This window comes from Panthera tigris, chromosome D1, assembly GCF_018350195.1.
Source record: "Panthera tigris isolate Pti1 chromosome D1, P.tigris_Pti1_mat1.1, whole genome shotgun sequence".
NCBI lineage: Eukaryota > Metazoa > Chordata > Mammalia > Carnivora > Felidae > Panthera > Panthera tigris.
In genome coordinates this window covers 43,777,635-43,804,068 of record NC_056669.1, presented here as the reverse complement: position 1 = coordinate 43,804,068, position 26,434 = coordinate 43,777,635, and the positions used below count along the sequence as shown (strand labels likewise).

Here is a 26,434-nt window from a genome sequence, read left to right as displayed (position 1 = left end):
GCACTAGACAATTTAGTCTCACACAGCAAAGGCAAAATTCTGTATATTCAGACATGTAGGATCTCATTTTAGAAATATATACAAACAGAGGGCACTGCCTGCAGATATGCATCACTGAAGTCAGGAAGTTTGTCAGCAAAGGTAATGATCCGATGGCCTCAGCTGAGTTCCTGAAAGGTCTCTACAGCAGTGTTAAAATGGCCATAAATAACAAGATAATTAAGCATCTGTCCTGAAAATGCATTCGAAAAGAGCTGTTCTAAGTTTCTGAGAGTAAATCATCAAAAAGCGAGCAGTGAAAGCACAGTTTGGGTTTCTTAAATTCACTGGCTTCCTGTTTCTTATTTAAAAAGATGCTCATAAATCTTTTAAGTTGTTTGCATCTTTGGAAAATTTCCTGAGGAGCCAAAATGGGGAGAATAAAGCAGGGGGAAAGGGGCATATATCTAAAATGTCTACCATCTGAGCAGACAGCCCTTAGTTCCAGGACCAGCCCCAGAAAGGAGAGGTTCATTTTTTCCTATCTTACTCCATGCTGTATAAGCCATGACCCTTAGTTTCTCTGCTTTTCCTCTAGTACTACTTTACTTCAGACCCTTAGCAGTTCCTGAATTAATGTAATTATATCCCAGCTGATCTTCTTAGGCTCTAGCCTGGTTTTCCTTTTGATCCACTTCTGTTTTCCTCCTGGAGTGATCCTTAGGATACCAAACCTGCTCCTGTATCTCTTCTGCTTAAAGTTCCTCATAAGTCTATTGTCTTCAGGATAAACTCTAGACTGGGGAAAAAAAAAAAACTGTTTCAAATTTTGAACCTAGTATATGTTTCCAGATTCTTCTCCAGCCACAGGGAATTCAGACTTGAAAAGGCCCTTGAAAAATAGGGAAGTATTATGGAGAGGAGTGGGTGTTCCAGTGAAAACAGTAATGGAATCAAGAATGAACAACAAAGCCCTGTCTTCAAGAAAGACTAAGGGCTTGATGTAAGAAGATTTAAACCTTTAGACTGGCTTTAAAGGATAGAAGAGACTGGGTTAACCAAGGTTAACTGCTTAGAAAATTCCAGAGCATGAGTAAAGTTCAGATATGACTGTGAAAGCAGCAGAGAGGTGTGGTCTGCATGAGATGACCACAGCATTTGCCAGCATCCCTAACTTCTTCCCCATCATGAACTCATCTGTCCCTCTTGGACCTGACACATGACAAGTCTACAAAAATTACTCAGTGATGAATAAAGAGAGGCTTGAATTTTTGAATGCCTCTTTAATGAGCAATAATTTCACTGGAAGTTGTTAGTCAAGTACCTTTTGATATTTCCTATCTTGGACTGTTGTTTGTATCAAATATTTAAGTGACATTACATAATATATATTCCATGAGCAACTACTAAATGCCAAGCATTGTGAACATAATGATAAATAAAACAGACATAATCTATGCCCCACGGAATTTATGTCTTATTTGGAATGAGAATTATAAAAACACATAATTTCAGCACAGGATGACTCATAATTTGATAGGTGACCTACTATGTTCCTAGCCACTCTGTCAGGCATATTAGAGCTTATAATCTTATGAAAAATGATATTACATAGAGAAAAATGGTGGTTCCTATATAATTACAAATTACACAAATACAATGATTTAAAGTAAGGATACTATGAAACCATATAACAGGAGTGAAGTTATTTGGTAATAAGGGAAGATGCACTGAGAAAGTGGTGTCAACACTAATATTTGATGGATGAGTAGGAATTAGCTGAGCTAAAAACTCTAAGAGCATTCAGATTGAAAGAATATCATATGCAAACACTCTGAGGCTGAGGAAGGCTTGGTATACTTTAAGAGCTCAAATAAGTATAGCTCAGCTGGTACATGGTGACAAAGTATGGAAGCAGACAGGGCAGGAATAGAACTGCCATGACTCTTCTAATCCCTGAAAATGGTATATCTTCTCATTGATTTCAATATTTTCTCAGTGACACTGATTTCTATTCTTTTTATTTTCATTTTTTTCTTTCAAGTTTTTATTCAGATTCCAGTTCATCAATCTACAGTGTAATACTAGTTTCAGGTATATAATTTAATGACCCCTCATTTATATACAACACCTAGTGCTCATCACAAGTGCCCTTTAACACATTCCCCTGCCCCAGTTTCTCTCCAGTAACCCTATGGAAAAATATATATCAGTTCTAGTAATATTTTGGGTTTTCTATATAGAGTAGCATGTCTGCAAATAGTATACGTTTGACTTCTTTGCTGATTTGGTGCATTTTATTTCTTTTTGATCTCTGTGGAGTTTAAGACTTCTAATACTATGTTAAACAACAGTGGTGAGAATGGACATCCCTGTGTTGTTCTTGATGACAGAGGAAAAGCTCTTAGTTTTCCCTCATTAAGGATGACATTAGCTACGGTTTTTTGTATATGGTCTTTATGATGTTGAGGTATGCTCCCTCTAAACCCATTTTGTTGAGGGTTTTTATCATGAATGGATGTGGTACATTGTCAAGTGTTTTTTCTGCATCTATTGAGAGGATCATATGGTTCTTATCCTTTATTTTATTAATGTGATGTATCACATTGATTGATTTGTGAATACTGACCCACCCATGCAAGCCAGGAACAAATCTCATGTAATTGTGGTGAATGACTCTTTTAATATACTGTTGGATTAGATTTGCTAGTATTTTATTGAGAATTTTTTCATCCATATTCATCAGGGATATTGACCTTTAGTTCTTTTCTGTGGGGTCTTTCTCTGGTTTTGGAATCAGGGTAATGCTTGCCTCATATAATGAGTTTGGAAATTTTAGTTCTATTTTATTTTTTGGAATCGTTTTGGAAGATAGGTATGAACTCTTTGAATGTTTACTAGAAATTGCCTGTGAAGCCATCTTCCTGAACTTTTGTTTCTTGGGAGTTTTGTGATTACTGATTCAATTTTTTTTTGCTGGCTATGGGTCTGTTCAAGTTGTCTATTTCTTCCTGTGTCAGTTTTGGTAGTTATATATTTCTAGGAATGTATTTCTTCCAGATTGTCCAATTTGGTGGAAATAATTTTTCATAAAATTGTCTTATAATTCTTTGTATTTCTGTGGTGTTGGTTGTTATTTCTCCCCTCTTGTTTTATTGATTTGGTCTTTTCTCTTCAAGAAGTGTGGCTAGGGGTTTATCAATTTTACTAATTTTTTCAAATAACCAGCTCCTGGTTTCATTGATCTGTTCTACTTTTTTTGGTATCATTTATTTCTGCTCTAATATTTATTATTTCCCTTATTCTGCTGGCTTTAGGGTTCACTTGTCCTTTGTCTAGCTTCTTCAGGTGTAAGGTTAGGTTGTTTGAGATTTTTTTGCTTCCTGAGGTGGGCACATATTACTATATATTTCCTTCATACGACTGCTTTTGCTGCATTCCAAAGGTTTTGGACCACCATGTTTTCATTTTCATTTGTTTCCATGTATTTTTTTTAAAATTTGTTCTTTAATTTCCTGGTTGACTGATTCATTGCTTAGCAGCATATTGTCTAACATCGATGCATTTGTGGTTTTTCCACATTTTTCTTGTGGTTGACCTCAAGTTTTATAGTTTTGTGGTCAGCAAATATGCATGGTATGACCTCAATCTTTTTGTACTTTAGGCCTAAGTTGTGACACACCATGTTATCTATTTTGGAGAATGTCCCATGTGCACTTGCAAAGAATGTGTATTCTTTGCTGCTTTAGTATAAAAATGTTCTGAATAAACCTGTTAAGTCCATCTGGTCCATTGTGTCATTCAAAGCCACTGTTTCCTTTTTTATTTTCTGCTTAGATGATCTATCCATTGATGTAAGTGGGGTATTAACATCTCCTACTATTATTGTATTATTATCAATGAGTTCCTTTATATCTGTTATCAATTAATTTATATATTCAGGTACCTCCAAGTTGGGGCATAAATATTTACAATAGTTAGATCTTCCGGTTGGATGGTCCCCTTTATTTTGATATAGTGCTCTTCTTCATCTTTTGTTACAGTCTTTGGCTTAAAATCTAGTTTGTCTGATATAAGTATGGCTACTCCATCTTTTGTTTGACATCCATTAGCATGATAAATGGTTTTCCATCCCCTCATTTTCAATCTGCATGTGTCTTTAGGTCTAAAATGAATCTCTGGTAGGCAGCATATAGATGGGTCTTGTTTTTTGTTTTTTGTTTTTTATACATTGACACCCTATGTCTTTTTTAAAATTATTTTTTACACACTGTCTTTTGATTGGAGTGTTTAGTCCATTTACATTCAGAGTAATTATTGATAGATATGCATTTAGTGTCATTTTTATTACTTGTTTTGTCATTGTTTCTGGAGATTTTCTCTGTTCCTTTCTAGTTTTTGTTGCTTTTGGTCTTGCCTTCCCACTTAAAGAGTCCCCTTTAATATTTCTTGCAGGGCCGTTTTAGTGGTCATGAAGTCCTTTAGTTTTTGTTTGTCTGGGAAACTCTTTATCTCTCCTTCTATTCTGAATGATAGCTTTGCTGGATAGAGTATTCTTGGCTGCAGATTTTTCTAATTCAGCATGTTGAATATATCATACCACTTCCATCTGCCTTGCCAAGGTTCTGTGGAGAGGTCTGGTGTTAGTGTTATGGGTTCTCCTTTTAAGTTAGGGACTTCTACTATCTTGAAGTTTTTAGATTTTTTGTCACTATATTTTGCAAATTTCACTACAATATGTCTTGTTGTTGGCCTGCTTTCATTGATTTTGATGGGAGTTCTCTGTTTCTCTTGGATTTGGATGTCTGCCTCCTTCCCCAGATTAGGGAAGTTTTCAGCTATTATTTTCTCAAACTCTCTGTCCCCTTTCCCCTCTCTTCTGGGACTCCTATGATACAAATGTTATTATGTTTGATGGAGTCACTGAGTTCCCTAATTCTACTCTCATGATACATCATTATTCATTCTCTCTTTGGTTCAGTTTCATTATTTTCTATAATTCTATCTTCTGTATCACTTATTAATTCTTCTGCTTCTTCCATTCTTCTGGTTAAAATATCCAATTGGTTTCTAATCTCAGATACTGCATTTTTAATTTCTGCATGATTGTCTTTTTAGCTCTTTTATCTCTGCAGGAAGGGTCTCCCTGATGTCTTCCATTCTTTTATCAATTCCGGTGATCATTGCCTTAAATTCTGGATCAGGAATATTACTTATATCCATTTTGATTAGATCTCTGGATGGCCATGACTTTTTCTTGTTCTTTATTTTGGGATAAATTCCTCCATCTTGGCATTTTGTCTAGGTCTCTGTATTCTTCTCCGCATTAGAAAATCCTGTTATGTTTTCTGTTCCTGAGAGTAATGGTTTTGTGAAGAAGAAGTCATGTAATTTCCAGGGCCTGGTGCTTCATGAAATGTCTGGGGTGTGTGCTGTGTGCACTCTGCTGCTGTGTTTTGGCTGCTCTATCCTTCAGGTAAGTCATCTGCAGGGGTTATCCTTGCCTGCAGTGGGAAGTTTTTGGGCCTTGGCCAGAGTATGGTGAGCTTTAACGAGGTGTGTTCTGGTTTGCTTGTTAAATAAGACCTGATATTATTTCCCATAGAACTGAAACTTTGTAGAACTTTATGGTCAGTGGATATGGTGCATGCAGAGTTTTGTGCTGATCTTCTGAGGAAAGGGACCACTCTGCTGGTCCTTAGGCACACTTACCTGAGAAAAGTAGTACCAGGAGAGGCCAGAGGGGCAGAACTTGGTGTAAGTGGTTTAGGCTGCCACTACTGTGGTGTGCTATTAACTGAAATTGGTTTGTGCTGAGGAGTGGGGAAAGGAAATGGTGCCAGCCAGTTTCTTTGTCTCTGGTAAGGGGAGTCTATGCTTGCTACTCTCAAAGCACTCCCAGAATAGTGAAAATTTTCCTCTCGTGCATCCTAGGTGTTTTGCAGTTCGCTGTTTTCATTCTGTTTGTCTCCAGATTGCTTACCTGCCTTGAGCAGCACAGTATACTTTGGGCTCTGTATCAGCCAAGCCTGCTGACTTTTATGAGACTGCCGTGATACCTACTGCACTAACAAGGCACCTAAAGCCTACTGAATTTTAAAACTCAGAACTTTAGGGACTTGGTATGGTGGAGACCTGCGCTGGTTCTCTGGGAGAGGGTCTCGCTGCTCTGGGATCAATCCAGGTTTGAACCAGAAGGGCAGTTGTGCCAGAGCACAGAAGCATGTAATTTGGAGCAAAGCCGGCTAAACAAGACCGTGTCCAGGTTAGCTGCCTTCAGGTGTCTGTACACCTATGTGGAGGGGTGGGGGAGTGAAATGGTACCTGCTGGCTCTTTTGTCCCTGGAGAGGCAATGTGCTCCAAGAAGAGAGGACAGTTGCCTCATCACCATGCCCCCTCCCCACCCCAGGTATGTCTTATGTAATCCTCAGATCACTCCACCTTCCTCTATGTTGTCTGCCTGCCTTCTCTCCGGGAGTAGGGCAGCGACCTCAGATCTCTTTCCCAGACAAGCCCATGGACCTATAAAATTCTAGGTTTTGAGCCTCACTGGTTTCAAAAACTAAAGAATATCAGCCTCTCTCATTTTCCAAGACAATGGCTGAAGTGTTCTTGTGCTTGTCCCTATGCATTCCTCTATCTCTCCCCGCCTCTCTCCCTCTCTCTCTTTTTCTGCAACCTCCTCTCCAGATAACCTGAGATCCATTTCTGCCTCAAACCACATTTCTGCACTTCCTACCTTCCTCTGTGTGGCCTCTTCTTCCCCTCTAGTTGTGCAATTTGTTCTGTTAGTCTTCAGGTCAATTTCTTGGGTATTCAGAATGATCTATTATCTAGTTGTGTTTGAGGGACGAGGCAAGCCTAGAGTCCTCCTACTATGCCACCATCTTAGCTCCCCTGATTTCTATTCTTTTTAATTCTTCCTGTATTCTTCTATCTACCCCCAACTATCTCTCACCTCTCTCTGGAAGTTTGATAACAAGTCTTTTTCCCCAGTTACCTGAAATTTGAGAAAAAAATTTGTCTCAGTATTGGGAGGAGTGATTTTCAGCCACTGAAGTATTCAGAGGGTCATTTTAATCTTGCAATTTGTATTCTTCAATTCTAGAAAATTTTTAAAATATGATTTTAATGATGCATTTCTTTAATTTTCTTTATATTCTGTCAAACTCTTAAATGTTGGTATACCTAAATCAGTTCTCTAGTTTTCTTATACTTTCTCTTCTATATAACATTTTTCCCCCTTGTTTTACATTTTTATATATTTCTTTAATTTGTTTCTCCATATTTCTCTAATAAATGTTTTATTTCTATTATTAAATATACTTTTTATTATTCTATTCATATGTTCAGTATTTTCTTCTACTTCCAAGGATGCAATATCTTATGTATTTGAAAATATTACTATTAGTTCTTTATTTGAACTTTTCATTTTCCTGAAGAGTCTCTATTTCCTCCAAATAGCCTCTTATTGATTTTGTGCTTTGTCCTCCATGTTAGAGGCTTTTCTCAGATGTCCAAGGATATGCAGTGGTCTCTTTATATTTAACAGTGGGACATTAAAAAAGAAGGAGAAGGAGGAGGAGCAGGAGGAGGAGATTCTGTGCCTGTGGGTGGGGCCTGTCTATTGTGGATTTCTTAACAGGGAGTCCTGACTGGGCTGTCATTGGGCTATCCTTGATGTGGGGCTGGTCACATGTTTCAGGGAAGAAGGTATTTCCACTGGATCTGGCTGCCTGCATTTGAGGATCCCAAGTAGGGAAGAGGACTGAGGCTGTCAATATTCGGTGTGTAAACATTTACTTATTTACTTATTAAGTATAGTGTCCTAGCTCTCAACTGGCTTGGGCCCTTCAATCCAGAGATCCTCTATTTTGCCCTATACTCTGAATTAATTTCACCTTTTCCGCCAGAATCCAAGTGGATTCTGGAGGTGTTTGATACTTATACAAAATTGTAATTACTTCTGCTTTTTACCTTAGCTTCCAGAGGTAGATACCATCTCAGATTCCTGAGCTGGTGGGGGGTGGGGGTGGGTTCTGTATTGTATATTGGATTATTTCTTGGCTGACAATTTGGCTTTCTTTCTATTTCATTATTTCTTCCTACCACTTGTCCATTTAAAAGTTTGTGTTGTTATCATCTCTTCTTCCATTCTTTTTGTCTTTGCATAATTTAAGAAAAAAAAATCCCTTAATTCATTTTTTAATGTTTATTTAGAAAGAGAGAGACAGAACATGAGTCAGGGAAAGGCAGAGAGAGAGGGAGACACAGAATCTGAAGCAGGCTCCAGGCTCTAAAATGTCAGCACAGAGCCTCACACAGAGCTCGAACTCATAAACTGCAAAATCATGACCTAAGTCAAGGTCAGATGCCTAACCAACTGAGCCACCCAGATTCCCCTATCCATTTTGGAGGCATTCAGGAGAAAATGGAATTAAATAGCAGTGTTCAACTTTCATTATTGGAAGTTGTTTGGATTGGCTTTTAAGGCTTTACAGAATATGCTGGGGTGGTAGAGGAGAATGGTGAATAATAGTGGTCTTTGATGAACACATCAGGAACTACTAGGATTGATTATAGGAAGGGATCCTGTCCTTTTTGAACCTATACGTACTTTGTCCTCCTTCTCCCCCACCAGCCAATATATGAGGTCTATGGCTTATTTAGAAAGTTCTAAGTCATGAACCAGCTTTTGCATGCATCTACGTGTGTCTGTATGGGAGGGGGTGTGTATGCGTATTTGTTAAACTGAACATTCTTAACGACTACTCCCCTTTAGGAATCATATATTCATATTGTGCACTCTTTTTCTGATTTACAAATACTTCAAGCATAATCATTTGTGTAAACCTAAGCAACATGTTTTTAATCTTAGATATATAAACACATATGAGTTAATACTTAGGAGTTGTTATGAAAACTACCACTTCTCTTCTGACCATAAGTGTAGTCTGAAACTAAGTACCCTACACAACTCTTAGTATATCACTCTTTGGGTTTTATCCCTGTATTTTCATCTGCAACTTTTCATTCTTTTTACCTCCCTGTTGTCTGTTCAATTTACCTTCAGGATCATCATTGTCTCAATTAACAGGTTAAAGATCAACTGAGCTGGATCTTGAATCCTTTGTTTGAGTTAAGGTTTGTTCTTTTCTCAATACTGCTTTCTTCTTCCTTGATTAATGCCATTTTTGCCAGTCAATAAGGCAAATGCCACCCAAACAAGTTTGAAAGGTTTTCACTTATTTCACTCAGTTGCCTTCAATTTTTCCCTCCAGAGGCATTATGTTAGCACCAGCCCTAATTATTCAGGAATACAAGAGGCAGTCTTATTTGCTTTATTTACCACTCTGTCATCTTAATTATATTAATTCAGAAATGTGTTATGTCTTCAATCAGCAAATCAATCTTTTCTATGACTTTTATCAAGACAAGGGAATAGACATCACTTGACATACAGTTGTGGGTCTCTCCCCTAATACCTCAACAATCCTTGTAAAATGAGACTGATAACATAAATCACAAGTGAGGTGTAATGAATGCTAGACACTTGAAAAAGCTGCTTTGTGTTTTAAATACGAATAAATCATTCAAAATATGAAAGAGGAAAGACAAGCTGGACTCAAATGATCATGGCTTTTGGAATTAAGTTAATTAGGGCAAATACCAGTTCTATCCATAAGAAATATTATCACTGTTTATGTATTTCTGAAGGAACACCAGAAAAAGTTAAGGCAGTGTGGGTTTTAGTATGAATGACACTACATGCTTTCTTTGATATTTTCAGTCATCCTTACTTCACCTTTAACACTACATGCTCAAACACCATTATATATGTTAACCATATTCTGCATTCTAATTTGGAACACAAATACATTGTATTTTCTTTAGTAGTTACTGGGTTATGCAACAAAAAGTAATTATTTTTATGTAAAAGAAAGGGACAAGTCTCACTGTTGGTGTCAAGCTGGCTTTTAAAGTCATCACTACTCCTTCTGAAATAGTATCTTTAAAGGTATATGCACATCATGGGGAAGCCTTGAATGAGGTCCAAAACATGATCATGGTGACAAAATAATTTAGAGTCAACAGAGCATTGGCAATTCAATTTTTTGTTTTCCAATTTTTAGCAAAATTAACTATCCTTAATTAATAGAGAAAGAATATTTTACTTTAAAAAAGATGATTTCTTCAATGCACTTATTATACTTTGCTTCGTAACAGCAAAGAAAGCAATCAGATTGAAAAGGCCACCTATGTAATGGGAAAAAAAAAACTTGCAAATTATTTACCTGATAAGGTGACAATATCCAAAGTATATAAGAAACTCATACACCTCAACAGAAAAAAATCCAAATAACTCAATTAAAAAATGGACAAAGGACTTGACTAGACCTCTCCAAAGAAATACAAATGGACAACAGATACATGAAAAGGTGACTGACATCACTAATTATCAAGGAAATGCAGATTAAAACTACAATGAGATATCTTATACATGTTAGAATAGCTATTATGAAAAAGACAAGACATAAGTATTGGTGAGGATGTGGAAAAATTGGAATCCTTATACACTATTGTGAGAAATGTAGAATGGTACAGCCACAATAGAAAATAGTATGAAGGTTCCTCAAAAAAAATAAGAATAGAACTACCATATGATCCAGAAATCTCATTTATGGATGTCTATTCAAAATAATTGAAATATGGATCTTGAAGAGATATCTGCACCCCCACGTTCATTACAACTTTATCCATAATAATCAAAATATGGAAACAGCCCACATGTCCGTTGACAAATGAATAGATAAAGAAAATATGGCATATACATACAATGGAATATTATTCAGCCATAAAAAGAAGTAAATCTTGCCATTCGTTACAAGATGGATGAATCTGGAGAACCTCAGGCTACAAGAGCTAAGCCAGTGAAAGACGGACAAATACAGCATCATGCCAGTCATATGAGGTATGTAAAAAGTCAAACTCACAGAAGGAAAGAATAAAATGGTAGTTGATGAGGGCTGATGGGGAAGGAAATGGGGGATTGTTTACAATGCATATAAAGTTTTAGTAATGCAAGATGAAGACGTTCTAGATATCTGCTATACAACACAGTACCTATAGTTAACAATACAATAAATTTAAATTTTTTAAAATAAATTGAGAAGATAGATAATCATGTTAAGTATTCTTACCAAAACACATACACAACACATACAAACACAAGGTAATTTCTGGAAATTATAGATATGTTTAGTACCCTGGCTATGGTGACAGTATCACAGGTTAGGCACACATCCAAACTCATCAAGTTGTATACTTTCAATGCATCCAAAATATTTTGTACATCAATTATATATTAATAAAGAAAAGACAGAATTAAACATTTGGTTCTTTTATGTTGTTTGTTTAAACCCTCCAGAAGGACAGGGTTACATTGGTCATTTTTGCTACCTTACATTCCATGTATAGTGCTGCAATATAGTAAATACCAAATAAATACTTGTTGAAGAAATAAATAAATGGAAAAATCATTTTTTAAAATAAGGGCAGACAACAACTATACATACACAGACACAGATGCATGGACATGTACATATAATTGTTTGTTTAATTTCACTGTGGACGTTTGAAATTTTAATTAAAGCTTTCTAAAGGCCCATGGGCCTGCACTTGGTAGCCACTATTCTGGTGTTTATTTGGGTGGCCGATGTCAATTTTCAGCCATCTGGACATATTTTCCCTGATGGTTATCATGCATTTACTGGGCACGGAGGATTAGACTGCATAATGCACATAAAAGCATTTGTAATCTTTAAAGCACTACAGAAATATAAGGTATTAGCACTTTGTTAGTTATGATATTGCCTCAAAATGTACAGTAGCAAATTCTAAGCTAAAAAATATCCTCCATGTCTACTTAGAAATCATAAGATTATGTAATATTTTTAAAAATGAAATTTTCCCACAGGAGTTTTCACCACTGCTTTTTTCAATTGTTTTACCACATAATCCAGCCTGTTATAAAAACTGCAAAAATATAAAAATGGAATTGCCAAGCTATAATAATCTCTTGAGGGACTACCATATTAAATGTAGTTACCTCTTATACGTTATTTGGCATATTACCAGAATGAAGATTCTATTGTGGGAAACAAAAAGTTTATTTGCAATGGATTTTTCTTTTTTCAAAAATAGTGTTCTCTTCTCAGGCTGGATAAATGATTTGTACACATGACAAATGGCCTTGTTTTGTTTTTGTTTTTTTCTTTTTTTTCTTTCTTTCTTTTTTTTTTTTAGAGATGAGATGAGAACATTTTGGACACTAAAAACACAGAAACCCTAGCAAATTCAACATTCATGTAAGTAACAATCAGTGAGTGACTGGCAGTGCCATTCACCTTTATATTAACTCAGTCACCCTCTCCTAGGGCCACCTCCTGGGCCATGACCTCATTTGGCACTACTCCACATCAGCACTCTTGCATTTTAATACCCTCATCTTCAAGCACATCTCATCTTTCTGGGTCTCACATGACTCATCCCCTCATACGTGCCCATATTTCATGGAGATCTCTGGAACTATTAGCTTTTAATTTTGTCCTAATATATTCGGCCCCTCTTTCTTATTTTTCTTTTTTAATGATTATTTATTTTGAGAGAGAGAGTGAGACAGGTGTTTTTCCAGAGACAGAGGATAGAGAAATTAACAAAATGATAAAACTCCCTGCCTTCCTGGAGCTTATCTTCTGGCACAGATTAGAAAGACAATGAACCAAGTGAATAAGAAAAATATGTAGCATAGTAGAAGGTAATGCATGCTGAACTTCAGGTAAAGACTTCAGAGAAGACTGCTTCAGTCAGAGGGAACACTAAATACATAGGCTTTGAAGTGAATATGCAACTCAGGTTTTTTGAGGAACAGTAGGAAGACCATTATGGCTGGACCAGAGTGAAAAAGGAGAGAACCAACAGGAGATGGGTGGGGGGATACATGTGGGACTCTGGCAACATATTGTAAAGATTGTGGCTTTTACTCTAAATGAAATGGCATGGCAGTTCAATGGATTTGAAGGCAGAAGGAAGGTAAACTAGTGTGTTCAGGTTGCCTTCTTGACCAGATCCAAATGTCATTTTTGAAAGTATTCTTCATGATAGAGAAAACTGTGAAATCAGCACTCAGGGTCCTAATTTCACATCTCATTTTATTTGTTCTGAGTTTGTGAGTATGTGTGAGTGTATGTGTGTCTGTGAGTATGTGTGTATGTTCTTTGTGTATTTGGATCTGAATATATGACAACCAATGCTTGTGCTGAAGATATGAACACCAAATCTTGTGCTAAAATGAATGTAAAAAGAAGAAAATAAGTAAATACGCTAAAGAAAAAAATACAGATTTCATCCTAATTAGTAAAATAATGAAATAAGCTCATCAAAATCAAGTACAGAAAATGATACTGGTTATCATTACTATTACACACCAATGTTTTAGAGACTTTAGGTTTTAGAATTTTAGAGTGAATACAATAAATCGAAAAATTAAATCATCAGTATAAGTAATGGAGAGGAAATGAGTCAATTATTTTGTGCTGATAAAATTATTGCATATCTAGAAAATACAAAGCTTCTGGAAAAATTGCAAATATTAAAAAAGGAATTTGAATTATACAAACATCAAGTTGCTCTCCCTACACTAGCAAAAATTAACTGGACATAAAAATACGCTAACAAGTACTACAAGCACAGTAATAATTCAATAAAAATACAAAATCTTCATAAAGTAATCTATCTTTATGGAGGGATATAAACATCTGACTAAAATCTGTTCCCTATTTTTGGATTAGAACATCTAATATTAAAATTTAAACCCCTCAAAAATTAATATTTAGAAACTAATTTTATAATTAGAAAAATAATCTTAAAGTTGTTAGTGATGAACAATATTTAATAAAGATAATTATAGAAATAAGAATAATGGGGGGAGCATGCATTACTAGTTATTGAAGTTCACTAAAAAGACAATATAATAGCGGCACCTGGATGGCTCATTTGGTTGAGTGTCCATCTTCAACTCAGGTCATGATCTCCTGGTTCATGAGTTTGAGCCCTGCATTGGGCTCTGTGCTGACAACTCAGAGCCTGGAGCCTACTTCAGATTCTGTGTCTCCCTCTCTCTCTGCCTCATATGCCACCCCACTCTCACTCTGTCTCTCAAAAATAAATAAACATTAAAAAATTTTTTTAAAAAAGACAATATAATAAAAACACGATGCTGCTAGCAAAAGAGAAAATAGTGGTACCAAAGAAAAATCTAAAATTAGTATACAGAAAATACAGAATTTTAAAAACATAAAATTTAATAAACAAAGCATTATTGTTATTTCATTGGGAAAGGATTATGTATGGAATAACTCCTGCAGGCACACCTGAAAATCTACCTTAAAGAAAATAATGGTGGATCTTATACTGTAGTGAGTTAACTGAAAAAATTCTGGTTGGATTAAATGAATAAAGGTAAAAAAACAATATTCTCTTGGTTTCAGAGAAACGTGATGTTTCTTTTCTTTCTTTTTTTCAGAGAAATTTTGATCAAAGAAAATCCACAATCTGCAAAAGAACCATATTTGATTATGTATATGAAAAGTATGACAGAACATATTCAGAGTCCAAAAAAACAACAACAAAGAAAAATTGGTATGGTGGGAATGTGTACACTATAAGATCAAGAAGAAATCTGAGGAATAAAACAGCCAAGTTATTCATATTTGTTACCTGGGAGGAAGGAGAGAAGAGGAGTGAGGTAGGGTGAGAACCAAGAAGTAAAGAAAAAACAGAAGAAATAATGGAAAAATGTGCATTAGTGTAATGTCTATTTACATTAACACTATATTATACACTAAAAAAAAAAGTAGGAACATTCATCTTTAGAAATTGGGAGTTTGGAAAATATTCTTTTTTGACTTTGTTTTATCAATATAGTACTGTAAAATATATTAAAATTAAATAAATATAGGGGCACCTGGGTGGCTCAGTCGGTTAAGCGTCCGACTCTTGGTTTTGGCTCAGGTCATTATCTCACGGCTCATGAGTTTGAGCCCTGCATCAGGCTCCGCACTGACAGCACAGAGCCTGCCTGGGATTCTCTTTCTCCATCACTCTCTGTCCTTCCTCTGCTGTCTCTGTCTCTCAAAATAAGTAAAAACTTTAAAAAATTTAATAAAAAAATATAAAATCCAGAACCCTGAAAACACCAAATGCCAAGACTATGGAGCAAAAGGAACTTTTACTCATTCTTGATATAAATACAAAATGATACACTTTGAAAGGCAGTTTAGTAGTTTCTTACAAATGTAAACATACCCTTACCATACAATCCAATATTCATGCTCCTTGGTATTTACCCAAATGAACTGAAAACTTACACCAACACAAAAACCTGCACAGGGATGTTTATAAGAGCTTTATTTGTAATTACCAAGTTGGAAGCAACCAAGATGTCCTTCAGTAGGTGAATGGTTAAAATAAACTGTGGTACCCAAGAGATATTATTCCTCTTTAAAAAGAAATGAGCTATAAAGCCATGAGGGTAACTTAAGTGCATATTACTAAGTGAAAGAAGACGATTTGAAAAGGCTACATACTATATGATTCCAACTATATGATATTCTGGAAAAGCCAAAACTATGGAGACTGTAAAGAGATCACTGGTTGCCAAAGGTTAGTGGGGGGAAAGTGATGAACAGGCAGAATTTAGAGAGGGTTTTTAAAGTAGTGAAAATGTTCTGTATGATACTATAATGATGGGTACTTGTTATACACTTCTCTGCACTCATAGCATGTACAACACCAAGAGTGAGCCACAATGTAAACTATGAACTCTGAGTGATAATGATGTATCAATGCAGGTTCATCAACTGTAATAAACTCACCACTGGTCGGGGCAGGGGGTGTTGTTAATAATGGGAAGACCATGCATGTGTATGGGAGGGAGATTATGGGAAATGTCACTACCTTCCTCTCAATTTTGCTATGAACCCAAAGCTGCTCTAAAACCGGTTTCTTATAGAAACAAAGCAGATTTAGAGGTCCAAAAATGTTAAATTTAGAGAGTCTCTATAAGTCATCTTGAAAAATAAAGTTCCATATTCATGTCTTGATAGGGCAGTAGTTGACTATAAAGCTTTAAAGTGTTCTGAACAACTGAACCATTTCTAATATACATTCACTTCAGTTGGCAAGACTAATGCATTATGGTCAGAGTCCTGAAAAAACTAAACTTTCCATTCGCAAGGAGCTAAAACCTGTGAAGCCTTCCTTTGAAATGGCACAGACATGTGTACAAACATGGTCATGGCATTCCTTATCTCACCATTTCACTAATAATTTGACTTTCACCATTGAAAGTGGTCAGTCAATTGTATGACTTAGCTTCATAGAAAGTGCCTCATTTTTCACTGATGTGTTTTGTGAGGGCCAGATGTTCCCATTCTGCATTAAAACCTACGAAACAGACCTCTCACGCGAAATCACGAGGGTGTCCTAGGAAGTACCTCTGCCCTCTACCATGGGGCCTTTAGCTGGCTTCCTTGCAGAGTGGCCTGCATTCACATAATGCTTTCTATTCCACAAGAGCTTGAAAAACCTCCCTTTCACTTAGGCTAACTGGAGTTGAGAAAGCCTTTTTCTACCCCTACATAACCGCTACACTTGATTTTCTTCTGTAGTCATATCTATTCTCAAATGTTCATAATATGTTAGGTACCAGAAGTCACAAAGATTAATAAACCTTCGCACACACTTCAGAGAGCTCATATTCCAGTGCAGAAGAGGGAGAGGAAAACAGAAAAACAGAAAGTCATAGGGGCTTTAAGGGATTTGTGGAAGTCCTAACAGAGTTTAGGAAGTCTTTGAAACTGTTGGATAATGTCTCACATGACACACTTGAGTTTCACGGTAAGAAAGGCCGGGAGATCTTTCCAAGGATGACAGTGTGGGTGATGCTGTAAGCTTGGTATGTTTGGTGAATTATTAGAATTTTGATACAGGAAAGATAAGGAGTTGATAGTGGTGGAAGGGTGAATAGAAACGTAGCAATTCCTCTACTTAGGTGGCATGTATTGGCACAGAGGTACCCATTGACTATGATTCTCATCTGTTCTAGTTGGACCCATGTTGTAAATAGTTATCAATATTGTAAATATCACCTGTGAGTATAATAGGAGATAAGTGGCAGATTTGCCCATATTTTAAAGGGCCATGTATGCCAGATTAGAGACTTGAATATGAAAGAAAAAGAGAGCCAAGTAAGATTATTATGTAGAAGGATTACATAACTAAATTTTCTTTTTTAGAAAAGTAACTCTCAGGAAAATGGGGAAGAAGGATAAAAGAAGAAAGGATAATTTTTTAATCTATGTCATCAGTTAATTTAGTAAATGAGAGGAGTAAAAATAACTTTTTTAGAAAGACTAACATTTACAACCAAACAGTGCATTCTTTATTAAACTTAGTACGTTCTTTTATTTTAGATAAGATTAAATCACTCAGGATTGAATAAAGAGGTGGTTCAATATTTACTTTTATTTATATTTATATTTTTTGGAGAGAGAGACAGAATCAGATCAGAGAGAGAGAGAGAGCGAGCGAGCGAATCCCAAGCAGGCTCCATGCTCAGTATGGAGCCCAACATGGGGCTGAATCTCACAACCATGAGATCATGACCTGATCCAAAATCAAGAGTCAGAAGCTTAACCAACTGTGCCACAAAGGGCCCCAAGAGGTATTTGCACTGTACGCTTCAACCGCTTTGAACATTATGTTCCAGAATGCTTAAAACAACAACAACAACAACAACAGCAACAAACTCCTTTGTGCTTGCTCACCTCTCCACACTAAACACAGCACCCAAACCTGTGCCTCTAACTCCGATCAAAATTCGTAGGACTGTCTGATCCCACGACCCACAAGAGGCCTTCAAACCTCAAGGAGAATTGAAAAGAATGTAGAGTTTATGTGCAAACCAGGACTGCCACTGAATAAACACTCCTCCGGGCCCTAAAATATATGTAAGTAAGCAGAGCTATCTCAGTAGATGGGGGAAAAACCCTTGAAATCAGGGGTCAGAAAACTTTTTTTTAAAGGCCACATAATAAATAGTTTAGGCTTTAACATATAGTCTTTGTTACAACTACTCAGTTCTATAAATATAGCCCCCAAGTAGCCACAGACATTGTGTAAATGAGTGTGTTTTTTCCAACAAAACTTTATTTACAAAAACAGAAGGTGGATTTGATTCACAGGCCTTACTTAGTTAGCCAGCCCCTGTTTTAGAATGATATCCTAGTATCCTCAAACTAACAGAAACCTGTACATAAGATATTCACTCCACCAAATCATATTAGTATTCCAGAAAACAAGGGAAGAGCAAAGGGATTTCACCTGGTTTCACCACAGAATAATATTCTATGTTTGCCTTTGTTTCTTCACAGGTTCTTGATCATTCTTATAAAGAAACTTTACACTTTTCTGTTTGCTGAAAAATAAATTTCATCAGATTGTTGCCATGGAAACATAGTAATGCAGACTGAAGAGTCTATCTAATAATTGAATTCTTCTAGTTTACACAATCTGGATTGCTCTAGATTTTATTTATATTAGGAGGGAGGAGGAGGAGTAAGGGGAGGAGGAGGAGGGGGGATCTCTCTTTCACAGTCATCTTTCATTGCTAATTTCTCTTTATTAAATATTGCCTATTTCAGTAATAGAGAAAAATAAATTAATCTTTTATACCATAAGAATCAAGTTTATTATTGAAATAAAGAATTATCAGAGATTTCAATAGTTTACCATAGTGGTTAAGGATACAGACCACCTTCTAATGCCCTCTCTGCCACTTACTGCCTGTGTGATCTAGAGCAAATTGCTTGTCTCTCTGTGCCTCAGTAATAAAAGAAGGTTAATAATAATAGCTTTCAAATAGGAATGTTATGAAAAGTTAACAAATTAATGCAGGAAAACCAGCCACTCAGGATAGGGCTTGTTACATAAAAAGCACTCCATAAAGAGCTATTATTATCATCCAATTATTTTAAATTTTACTTAAATATATTTTGCAAGTGCAGTTTGTCTTAAAGTTACCAGAACCCTCTGAGATACAGGTGCCTCTAAAGCTCAAGCCCCGGTACTGGAGGAGGCCTTTGAAATCATTTGTTGTTTTCATCCCTCACACAGGAATCTTTCTCTGTCCAATAACATTAAGGCCTTATGTTCTCCTTCTAGGCATTTTCAGCTGTCAGATCCATAGCACCTTACAATGCAACTTGTTTCATTTACATTTCAGCTGCACATCTAATAAGCATGGTGATATTGTTGAGACAGGTAATGTCTCTGAGCTCAGAGTCTTCATTTGTGAAGTCAAGTTAATATTCTTTATCTACTTCAGAAAGGACTTGAGAGAGTAAGAAGAATATTTCTCACTCTAAATTTCACAAAGTAGCATTCCAGAGAGCTTTCCCCTCTCCAGGAGGGAAAAGCACGAAAAGAAAACATGCAGCTTGTCTTTACCATCTCCCTCCCTTCTGGGAATTAATGACTGGCCTGTCTGGTAAGGTGGAAGAAGAATTGAGAAGGTGTGACTTAGCCTCTTCTTTTCTTATGGAGCAGTCTGGACTCTGAATCTGAGTTTTCCTACTGTCATTCTGAAAGCCATCTATCTTCTATAGCAGGAAAGTCCTGTTATTGTCCAGCCCTCGCTGTGACTCTGGGGTTGGGGAATTATGTTAGGAAGTCCATTTGGTCACAGATCAAAGACTTGGTCTCTAATTAGCTGAGATACATTAATCTCCTTGACTCATTTCCATTGGTTTTTAATTTGAGAACAGGGCTGTTGTTTAATCAACCTTTAAAATAACCCTAACATTGACAATTCATTACAATACTTGATGAGACAGTACATATGCAAATGTTAAATTTGCAGTTAAGAGTATTTCTCCATTATAGTATAGACAGATCTTTCTCTCTCTCTTGCTTGTAACAGACAGAATAATATAAAACAAAGATAATATATAAAATCACTTATTAACAGTGTAGTTTTCCTTGTTCTTCAACTTTTAGTGACAACTTCTCAATCCGTTGCTACCCCTAGCCCTGTAACACACACACATTCTGCTCTTGCCTCCAAAATTAGGAAGAAAATGGGGGCTATCAAGTGATTTTCCTGTTTTTAAACCTTTAAACATACCTACCTCGTTAAAAAAAAATATGTTCCACTTCTGGAATTAACCTTCTCAGCTTGCTCCATCCACCTTTGCTTTAACAGCCCCCGATTCCCACATCTTAGGAGTTTTACGGAATTAAGTGTCCTCCCTCGTTTATTAAACCCCCTATCCTACCTGGATCCTAAAATTAAACAACCAAATCTCTGTGACTGGGCTGTGTATGCAGGTTACAAATCTTTATGAGTCATAAAAGAAAAAGGCTGGCATTGCCCAAAATGCCACGAAGTCAAAATTAAATAACAAGAGGGAAAATATTTGCTACACGTGTCAATGAACTACTTAATTTATAAAATACTTTTGTATAAATCAATAAGGAAAAATAAACAGAAAAAACTAAGTTCCTGAAGTCTAAAGAAAATATAAATATATATCACTCATTCACATATGAAAGACATAGAATCTCATAAACGACTACAAATTAAAACACTATGATGACAGTTTTCACCTATAAAATTAGCAAGTACCAAATAATTTATTAATACCTTGTGCTAACACAGGTATAAAAATATAAGTGCTTTTCACTGTATAGCTTTGTTCACTGTTAAAATTATTTTTTCATGATCATAAATTACATTTTTGGAAAACAAAGAACTACTGTGTTAAACACCTGTCTTTTGACCCAATTTTTCCTTGAGAGAGAGTTTTATCATTCTCCAATCTCCATTTATTAGTTTAACCTCACAAAACAGTGGCTTACATGCCATGGGTTCATTTTCCCAGCTCCTACTTAACATTTAGCTACTTCATTCTCAATCCACTTTGATTTCTCCATTTGTCCATCTCTTGCTAAATCACCAATTACTTCTACCTCAATAAATCCAAAGGCCCTTTCAGTATTATTTCCACTTGATCTAGAATTCTTTGACACGGGTAGCCCCTCCTTTAAACATTCCACACTTGCTGGGATGACATAACATTCTCTGGGTTTTCCTCCTCCAACTCTGGATTTGCTTTCTCCCTATGGTCTTTTCATAGTTCATCCTTTTTCCAATCATAACATTTTGAGATTTCTTTCAAGGCTAAGTTCTCAGACTTCACCAACTTGAATTTTACATACTCATGCATTCTGTTCATAAATCTAAATTACTCAGATGATTCATGCATTTTTATTTACAGGCTATATATCTCTTTTGAGCTCCAGACTGACATATTCTCCAGTTTTCTTGGCTATATTTATGTTTGAAATGCACATCAGGGCAGTTTATCCAAAACCGAACTCATGATCTGCTCCCTACTTCACACCTGATTCTTCTCCAACTCTCTTCATCTCCGTAGTGATCATTACTCATCTTGTTATAAAGCACCAGAATCTTAGGAGTCACTCCTGTCGTCTTCCCCATGCTTCTCTACAATATCCAATGCACCCAACAGCTCCTACTGATTTTTTTCAATGTACTGAGTTGTATATCAATTTTGATACATTTTGATGAGTTTGGACATATGCATATACCCTGATAACACCATAACAAATACATAATAAGCACATTTTAATTAGTAAATAGCTCTTGATCTGCTGCTTAGTCCTTGATGGTATCATTTTTATTAGGGATACTGTTTCCTCTGTATCCACCCTATCACTTCTAATCCATAATCTATACCCAAGTTATCTTTGGAACTATCACATCTATCATATTCTTACTCCCACAGAAAGGCTTCTCCAATAATGGGATAAATGTCAAAATACTACAAGGCTGAAAATGTTATTTCTTAGGCTCCTCTCCAAACTTTTTCACACATGCTCCCCTTACCCTCTGTGCTCAACCCTCGTGGTTTAGAGAGTTTTGCACATGGTCTGAGTCAGATGCATCTAAATAACTGCTTGTTTATAGACTGAACATCACACAATTAGTCTGAACTCAAATGTGGATAAGTATAAAAATCTCCAGGCAAAGTAGAGCATAGTTTGGCTAGATTTATCTGCACTATACATTCATCACAAAAAGCTCAATAATTTTCCAGGCATTTTATTAAGTTTATCTAATTTTCAAAGGGTAACCTAAAACAACAAAAGCAAAAAGAAAGCAAACTTAAATGGAGCTTATCACAAGTGTAGAAACAGTTATGTTGCTAACACTTCTCTCTTCATGATACTCAGAATGGCCACTGGTATAAGAAACTGGTATGATCTTTTCCAGTCATTTAGCCTCTTTGAGTCTCAATTTGTTCCCCTGAAAAAATGGGGTCATTATTACCAAACTCAAAGGCACCTAAAACTTAACATATTCATTGCTTAGAGCATTAAATTAATCTCTCTCTCTTCCTCTACCCCCACTCTTCTCTCTTCTCACTGTTTCCTCCTTTCTTCCCCACTCTCTTTCCCTCTCTCCTTGTCTCCTGACACATAACAGGAACTCAATGAAAATTAAGTTTTGTTTTGTTTTTTCTCATCACAATTAAATGATAATGAATGGCCCAGTGTGCAAATATACTTATTTTTAAAATGGCTTTAATTTAGAATGAATACTCCTGATATGCAAAGATTAAAGACTAATGTCAACTTCTGAAGAATGCCTACTATAATAGTTCTAGTAGAACAATTGTTTGTAATTCTAGCCACAAAGATATTTATTAGAATAAGCTCTTGTCCTTTCCATTTTGAAAAACATTGATGTAGAGTGACCTCATGATAAGAAATACTGGTTATAATTCCCAAATAGCTTTGAAATTTAAGTACATTTCCTCTGGCAGCCTGGTAATAATCATCATATTGAAGGACGGAGATTCTTAATTCAAATAGATAAATAGTGTTAGTTAATTATAGACAAGATAAAAACCAATCTTGAAGTAGTTAATTTGCTAAAAGTTGGTCCTTGTTTCCAAGTTCAGATTTAAGTTTATAACTTGTAAATAATATACCTCAAATGATATTTTCCCAAGTAAAAACTAAAACACTGTATCCATTCTAGAAAAGCACCTTTAGAAATTTCATTACTGTTCATATTATTGATCCCATTCTGCTTTCAGGGCCAAAATGTTTAGCAAGACTATTTCAGGGACCTGGACAGGACATTTTCATTGGCAATGAGACAATGGATTACCCTGAGTTCAAGCGAGAAGACACAGTAGCCAGGTCTATATCACTCTAACACCCTTCTGATGTGCAGTACAGATGGCGAGATATGTTGACGATGAAGTTGTCTCAGCAGCAGTGTTATCTTATTAGTCCCACCATGCATTTTAGTTGAATGACCTATTAAACATGGCTGTCCCATGGCAACTGGACAGATTTATAACAAAACAGGACCCTCTAGAAAGCTGTGAATATAGATTCCTTTCTCATAGCCTTGACTTCTAATTTCTAAGAACCATCCAACCAGGTCTGAGTTGGGTAGGGGAAGGAAAGAGCATGCAGGGAGATTGGGAGAATATATGCAAACAAAATAATCTCAAGTTACTAACAGTACATCATAGAGAATATAGTCAATGATACTGTAATAGCATTGTATGGTGACAGATGGTACATACATTTGTGGTGAGCATAGTGTAACATATAGAGATGTTGAATTACTAAACTGTATGCCTGAAACTAATGTAACATTGTGTGTCAACTATAGAAGTTATAGGGTGAACTGAATTTTTAGGGGGTAGTGTTAAAATAAAAATGCTAACTTAAATTTGAATTATCTAAGATAGTTTCTTTACATACCCAGAATCTATGAAGAACTTGGAGTTTGTTATCAGACAACTTCTCCACTGTTTCTCTTTTACAGGAGACAGTCTGGTAGAGAAAAGCACTGGATTATGGGCCACAGCAATTGGGCTTTTGTGTGACCTTGACCATGTTATCCAAACTTTGGGGGTATCAGTTTCCTCACTTGGAAAATGAGAGTGAGTAAATGAACTAAATATTCTCATAATTATTAAATTTTGCCTTTCTGCTCACTACCCTTGACCTCCACTCTTATGAATAGGAATATTTTAAATTTACTGAAAAGTAATAGAACACAGTGCTAAATGCTCAGTCTCTACAATTACACAGACTTATATTTAATTTTGTTTTCAATGCATACATCTATATGGCCTTCTCCACATCACTATTACTCAATATAAATTGAGACTTAGATTCCTTGTCTATAAAATGGGGATAATAGAATTCAATATGAAGTTGTTCTTAGATTCATTTATTTTTTCTTTCATAGCACTTGCCACCTTCTATCTAATTTACCACCTGCAAGGTCCATAAAGGTAGTGAGTATTATCTGTTTCATTCACTGACATATCCCAACCATCTTAACGTATAACAGCCAGTCAGTATCTATCAAATAAATAAATGAAACAACACATGTACAGAGCTTAGAGTAGTAATTGGCACAAAACAGTTCATAAATTATTCTACAAATGGTCTTGATAAATGGTTTTATTAATACCTACAGTGCCATTTCACCATGAAGTAGAAAAGGAAGAAGTAGGAACATCCCAAAGGGAAGATGAAGGGGACCGACCATCATACTGTTACCAAATATCTGAAAGACTATCACGTTACTTTCAAAGAAAAGAATATGAGCCAAGAGGTGGAAACTATAGGAACCTATTTTTTTAAGTCGTAAGTAAGAATGGCTTTTCTAACATAACTCCTCTAAGGTGAAATGAACTGGTGCTCAAGTAAATGTTGAATTATTATTAGCCAATTAATGAAGTGATTAAGAAACCTAAGTAAAAGTTATGCATCTCTTATTCCATGAATTAAATGATATGGAGAGAACTTCCAATAAATGACATACACAAAATAAATTTTAAAAATATAAAATAGGGACACCTGGATGGCTCAGTCAGTAGAGTGTGCAGCTGTTGATCTTGGGGTTGTAAGTTTGAGCCCTACATTGGGTGTAGAGATTACTTAAAAATAACATATATATAGATATATAACATATATCTGTATATATAAAATATAGAATTTTGGCCTTGTGGTACTGTTGGTAATAAAAAATATAGATGGAATATGGCAAATATAGTAAATACCTACCTATTTTCCTTGTGTACATGTGATCAAAAACTATTTAATGTTGACAAATCATATAGCTAAAAAACAAATACTGCCGATTTGTCTCATTAATGTTGGCAAAGTAGCAGATAGGAGCTACAGAATCTCTTATACCCTAGAAGGAAAACAGGATGGTTTAAAGCTAGCTTCTTTATTTCCTTTTCTTTTTACCCCAGTGGTAACACTGCACTTTAGAATTTAATATTGGCAGTGAGAATGTTCCTGAGTTGTATGAAACTAACTGGTGCATCACTCTTGCCAACTAGGGATGATTTTAGATGAAATGTATGACATCAGTGAAAAAGGAATCTCACTCGATATCATTTTTATGAAGGATAGTTGGCCTCATACTAAAATAGTCCCATCAATCTATTGCCATCAGGTCAGACAGAAAAGCATTAGGTACATAAAGTGGCTGTCATAAAATGTAGCCAAGCAGGAGCCAAGTCTGATCACAGAAGGTCAGTTAAGCATTTAGAAAATAAAGGAAGCATGTTTTCTTTAATGAGCCATTAAAAATTACTAACAAGTGAGTTAGCATTCTATTGTGGACAGAAATACTGAGAAAGATGCAGTGGTTCTGAAGGTTTTCTCTATTTTTTTAATTGGCTGCCTACTAAAACAAGATATGCAATAACAAAACTTTTTAAAGTTATAGAACAGTGAACTGCATCCACAAAGTCAAACTATGGGGTCATTTTACTAACTGTGATGGCTAATCTCATGTGACAATTTCCTGGGTCAGGGGATGCCCAGATATTTGGCTAAACATTATTCTGGGTGTGTCTATGAGGGTCTTTCCAGGTGAGATTAACATATATATCAATAGACTAAGTGGTGAAGCTTGATTCCCTAATGTGGGTGGCCCTCATCCAACCTATTGAAGACCTGAGTAGAATAAAAAAGAATGAATAAGAGGGAACTCTTCCTTCATGAATGCTTGAGTTGGGACATTGGTCTTTTCTGGCCTTCAGAACTGAACCCAAACATCTGCTCTTCTTGGGTCCCAAGTCTGCCAGCTTTCAGACCAGAACTGTACCATTGGTTCTGAGTATCTCTTTCTCTTTACACACACACACACACACACACACACACACACACACACACACACACTACTATTTCTGTTTTTCTAAGAGAACTCTAACATTCTGATTCAATAGCATCAGCAGGCAATAAGCCGAGTTGTACCAA

At 35.9% G+C, this 26,434-nt stretch overlaps 1 protein-coding gene across 3 annotated transcripts in view; it reads right to left on the bottom strand.

Moving 5' to 3' along the window:
• The window catches only part of GRM5 (glutamate metabotropic receptor 5), a 507,872-nt gene that overhangs the window by 303,202 nt on the left and 178,236 nt on the right, over positions 1-26,434 (bottom strand). The window lies entirely within an intron of this gene.